Genomic DNA, 6,000 nt, shown 5'->3' on the forward strand with positions numbered 1-6,000 from the left:
ATTTGTTTTTGCTCTCATAAAGCAACTGCCTCCGCGTTCGAAGTCACCTGAGGAATAGTTGTTTGAAAATAAAATCATAAAATCTCCGCTGAATGTTATTAAAACTAACCTTATTTAAAACTAATTTTTCAACCATGTTTGTGCAAGACGAAAGCTTTCCAACTGAAGCCGTTCATCCATCCCACATGCAATTCGATCAATATCAAATGCAACCGGATTCGAAGCAAACGCAACACTGTATCCCAGACCCACTGTAAAGCGTATTAGAAATTCAAGGCTAGTAAATAAATGAAACAAAAATGGGGGGAAAGGAAAACTCTAGAGGTTATTACGAATTTAGGGGTCGCGCTAGAGCAGCATTTTTTGCAAACAATCAATAGTTGCAAGAGGTACATAAGATAGCACCGAAGCCGAGCAAAAAAAACTAGTCACAGAAGATGTAGAAAGTAACATAAATTAAAGAAACATAGCGAAACCATAAACCGTATCAATACTGCCCAAGCTAGCGGAAGTGATAGATGACTTAAGGTGCATAATGTTTCCCCTCTCCTTCCCCGGACAACGGGCTGTCAACAGGGAGTTTGAGGGAGGGGGGAGGTAGTAGTTGGTAGATCGGGCAGCGCAGAAAATCGTTGGAAAGGAAATGCAGGAACTGTTCGTCACTGAGTCCCGCAAGGTGTATTAGCCGCATTAGGTCTTGGCGTATCGATCGAAATCGTAACTTTTTTCATTTACCAGCATTTTGTTGTGATTTCTATTTTGCCTTGTAAATAAGAGCAAGGGTGCGGGTACGTGGAGGGAAATAGGAAAACCCATTGGTTACAAAGAAAAGGACAACATTCAAGTGTTCGAATATCGAGATTCGGACGTGTGGAATCGTTTCGTATGTTCAGTACTTAAGTTGTTCAAGCAACACGAAGATGGTGTCGGAAAAGAAATGGAAGAGACCCATCAATGCGGAAGTTTACACTAAGATGTGAGGCTAGCGAAAGATTTTCACACAAAGCCATACACATACACACTAAACCATACCAAAGGAGCTAGAGGGTAGAAGTACAGAACAATGTGTTTATAATTGTAAAATGTAATTTCAACAATTACGTTATGTATGGTATTTTACCAGCTTAAAACGACACATAAAACACCCAAATCTCATTGTTACAAGAAAAAAAAACGCATTCATCGTAGAGGAAGGCATCAGAAGGCCCGCACTAAATACGAGCGACAATCGTAAAGATTGTTTTACACCTTCCATGAAAGCCTACCAGGCGTTCCAGACCCAAACATCACAAACAGGCGACTATTTCTAACGGTTTAATTTAAAATGAAAACAATGACAATGAAGCATTTGAGGGCGGTGAACAGTTCATCAACGAGCCTCGCGTTGAGGTACATCCAAAATTGAAACAAAAATATAAACTAAACGAGACGATTGTTCACCAAACGACTCGCATCAATAAAGATCCCGCCGGAAATGAGCGCTCAAGCTTCCTGCGAACCACGTCACTTCCAGAGAAGGTGTAAGATCACGGTCAAACACGGTTTTGGCCTAGGATAACGCATCCCGGGAGTCTGGTTAAAGTTTATTTGGCAAGGTCCAGGAAGCTTGCGTAAAGGCGAAAAGGCGTAAAGTGAAAAAGGCAAATGTATGAGTGCACATCTTTAATGGAGCTGTGGAGGAGAAAATACACGAGCGCCAACTTGTGGAGTTTGCTGGAATGGAACCCAACGTACTTGGGGCACTCGGGTGCTTTGGAGTCGAAGGATTTACCGAGCCGAATGTCTCATTTGCGGGGCACACAACACACGCAAAGACTAGAAAAAAAAGGAATCCTTTAGACGACAGCAGAATCTCTAGAAAGGACCGATCGCTATCGATCGTTCGAGCCTTCGGGTGATCGTATATCTTGCGTGTGTGGGAGTATATGTTTGTCCCAGCGGATATTCCGGTTCCGATTGCCCTCTACTCCACGTGTAAATTTATTCCACTAACGTAGCGTTCGGGTTCCATGTGTCTATTGGAAGACTCTCTGTGGCAACTCCCCTCCACTCAGTGGTCCACCGGTCTGTGCTTGGGGCCCCAAAAGTGTTTGATGCAACGACAACACCTACACGCATCATCGGCCCCAACCCGGAACGTGCGATCAAGCGAACGGGGCGCGAATTATGTTATTACAAACCGAAGGAAAAAACGCGTGCGCCCCATTTTGGTTTCACTTTTTGTGACAAGATTTTGGATTCATAGACAATTTTTTTGCGTTCTATATAAACGCTCCTTTAAAAAAAAAAAAAAAAAATGTCGCGTTGATCAGATTGGAGAAAGGCATTATCTTCGTGGTTTGTGCCTTTCAACCAGCTGAACGACGGAACACCCCCATCCCTCCAACAGACGATGTTTCCTCCTTCCCATCCGGAGTGGAAGGACCATGGAAACAATCAGGCTGTTGTCTCTACTTCTCTCTATCGTCTGTCACTCCAACTCTTTCCCTGCCGGTCCCTAGATTCCCATTTGCGCTCATCATCGAGAAAAGGGTAGGGGCTCAGTGTGGCTAGCGTTCGTGCGAGACGTGATTCCGGATCAGAATGCCACGCATAAGGGTGGACCGTTTCTGCGAAACCACTCCGCCCTTCTGCGCCCGTCCTGGCGGCCAGCGACTCTGTTCCGGTGGGCATAGGATCGGTTCTGTTCCTTTTCTCCAATTTTTCCCGTTTCTCCATCGTTTTCCATCTGGCTGGTGAGGGAAGCATTATTTCGGATCCTTTTTTATTATTATTCCAACACCACCCCGTTCCTCATTGGTTTCGGTAACCAGTCAAAACTCCCTTTACGCTACTTCTGCCAAAGAGTGTAACCTTTAAGCCTTTGGAGAAGCTAGCCCTTCCTTGATCATCTGACCCTCTGTACAGTAAACGACCACATTCATCCCCATCCCAGCCACTAATCCTTTCCCATCGTTTTTAAAAGGAAATGCAAATAACCTCCCCGCCAGCAAGTGGACGGAAACCGATGCTAGAAGCACCGGTCCGTTCCATCCAGCGACAGCTACGAACCCCAGGCTTACGGGTGGGCATGCACTCGAGCAACGAAGATTAGCTGCACATACCCGTTTCTCGATGGCGACACTCTCCACCATCCATCCGATCCAACCGGCCACCGCCGCCACCATAGGTAGCTTTCGTTCGTGGTTAACGTGGTTTCGGTTGGTGTCATCGGAGGACCGTTTTTATGCGGTTTTACAGTCGCCCTCCGAAATCCGGTTCTCATCGTTCGCCCGTTTACTCTCACCCTTGGTTCGTTGAAATCTTTCCGTTACAACGGTTTGCTCAGTTTGCGTGTCACTCATACATTTGCCCCCGAGGGCGAGACACGGAAAATTCTCGCACTCGGGCGTACGACAGTTATTCAAGTAATGCTATTCGGTTAGTTTTCCTCCTAATTTTCCTGTTAATACAAACGGCGAGCGGGTTTGAAGGCGATGTATGTAGAAAAAAATCAGCAAACCCACACACACACACACAACTACAAGGGAATTACAGCATAATGGTCTAGTTGGTATGTAATAACGATAATGATAATAATAATAGCAGTAAACAATTATTATTATTATAAACTAAGGTGTAATATGGGCGAAATCTGTAGAAGAGAAAGGAGAGAAACAAAGCAAAAAGCAAACACGTGCCTAAAGGCATCACGACGGACATATGAGTGCACTGGCAAAGTACTCGGTCGAAGAAGAAAACAGAAAACCACACACAACCCACACCGACCATCATTTAGTGCAGTAACGTTCTAGTTGGACAAGTTAAGGTAAACGATAAAAGTGGAACAGTTCGGGAACGAGTTAGAACGTGCAAGAAAATGATAAAACGTGCGATAGAAACAGAAAAACAAACACGAAAAATCATAGTAACATTGAAAAACCAAACCATACTACAACAACAAAAATCAAAATCTCTACACGATATGGACATGCATGGTAGGTCATCGAACACGTGCTCCATGAGACTAGTTGAACCGAACCTTTCTATACCATTCGTGTAAAACCAGTTGCGAAAGGCGGAATGTAGACCGTAGCAAAAATAGACAGAACCACAAACCCACAAAATGCAACCACCCGAAAAACAAAACTAAAATGTTTTTGTTTTGTTTCATACGTAGTGAAACCCTAAAAGAAAAGCGCTAAAATGGTGGATGTAACGAGTTCTTTGCACCAGCGATAACTTGTTCTATACGCGCAAGAGATCAGCAAGCACATTTGGAGTGTAAAAAGTAAAAAAAAACTAACTTAACGAAGCAAATAACGTGCGCAGATAGGTTCACACACAATACAACGGGGTGGATCGATTCGCATAACAATTTGTTTCACAATGGTTTTTCCCGTACACGACTCGTGAACCGACGCCCGGTTTGGGGCTGGCCCGGATCCTAGATCTTTCACACGGTTGTTGGTTGATGGGAAGATTTGTTAGGCGGGGTTGGTACACTCGTTGCGGGACGATGCGCAGTCGATCATTGTGGAACGATTTGGCGAACAATGGTGTCCCTCCAGCGTTATGCATGTGTGAAGAAAACACGTTAAATCTGACACTGCGTGCAGTTGGTGCAAAGGAAAACGAAAAGAAAACTAACCGAAACACCACACCATCCGCTAGTCCTGCTATTGTTCACAGGGCTTAAAACTGACCAATAAAAAAGGGTAAACATATACAAGAAAGGAAACAACTAAACCATAAGGGTGTGAGCATGAAAAAACATGAATGGCAAAAGTTAATGCAACATGCACAAGAGGCAAAAAAATAAAGAGACAATGTTGTAAAAGAAGGAAACATCATACGGTTAAACGGATATACATAGTAGAAGGAAAGTAACCAAAACTTAACCCACGTAATTCTGCATGCAAACCGGAGTGTGCGTAAGGGCAGGCTAGACACCGAGCTCACACAACAGTTGGCAACAGAAACCCAAAAGCATCGCCCACTAACGCATATTATACAAGGGAGTTTAGGCAAAATCGTACGAAGCCACAGTGTGTACTCCTGTAGGGAGCGTAGTGAAAAAAAAAACTAAAAAACTGAACATACAAAACCAACCAACCCAAGTAATTAAAAAGAAAGTTAAAATGTAAAAGATCACTGCGTGATGGGAGAGGGGCAGCGTGAAGTGCAATTGAGAAACGCTGCGGAGTACTTGTAGAAACGGCAACAGTGAGGCTCCCATCACGAACGCAAAAGGCGAAACAAACGGAATGTTTAAGAATCGCTTGGACGATCGCGGGAAAAGCATTAGAGAGAGATCAAGAAACAATACCTCCGGTAGCAAACAGTGAAAAATACATGCATAAGGAGAATTAAAAAAAAAAATAACACGTGCATATAAGAATGAAAGCAGAGGAAGAAAAGAAAAATTAACAAAAAATAATAATAATAATAGCAAAGCCACTGAATGAGAACAACACAAATGAGAAAAAAAGAAAACAGAGGGTAACAAACGGTTAAACAAGAAACGATTGAGGGAGAAGAAGAAAAACAGAAGAAATACTATTAACTATTTAATAATTATTATAAAGAAGTGAATTATATAAAGTATATATATATAAATATATATAAATATATGTGATTATAAATAGGTTAAACATAATTTGTCAATAGCAAGAACAACAAAATATATATATATATACATATATGTATAATTAAAATATACACAAATCAGTAAAATTGACGTGATCTGTTTTTAATTTCTCTTTCATCGTCTTATATCACATTTCACGGTGAAACATTTAATTTCAATAAATAATTTATCATTTATTCTACCTTTAGTTAAATTTAATCGTGTTATTTGAATAAAATTATTATTTTCAAATTTTTCTACAAATACAACAAGCATCAATACATCAAATCGTTGATATTTTTGCAGAGCCATACAATAGTTCCATTGCGATAAAGGAACTTTTCAATTCACGAGATCAACTGTCAAACCACGATTATTTGCGAAAACATAAA

This window comes from Anopheles coustani, chromosome 3 (genome assembly GCF_943734705.1).
Source record: "Anopheles coustani chromosome 3, idAnoCousDA_361_x.2, whole genome shotgun sequence".
Lineage (NCBI taxonomy): Eukaryota > Metazoa > Arthropoda > Insecta > Diptera > Culicidae > Anopheles > Anopheles coustani.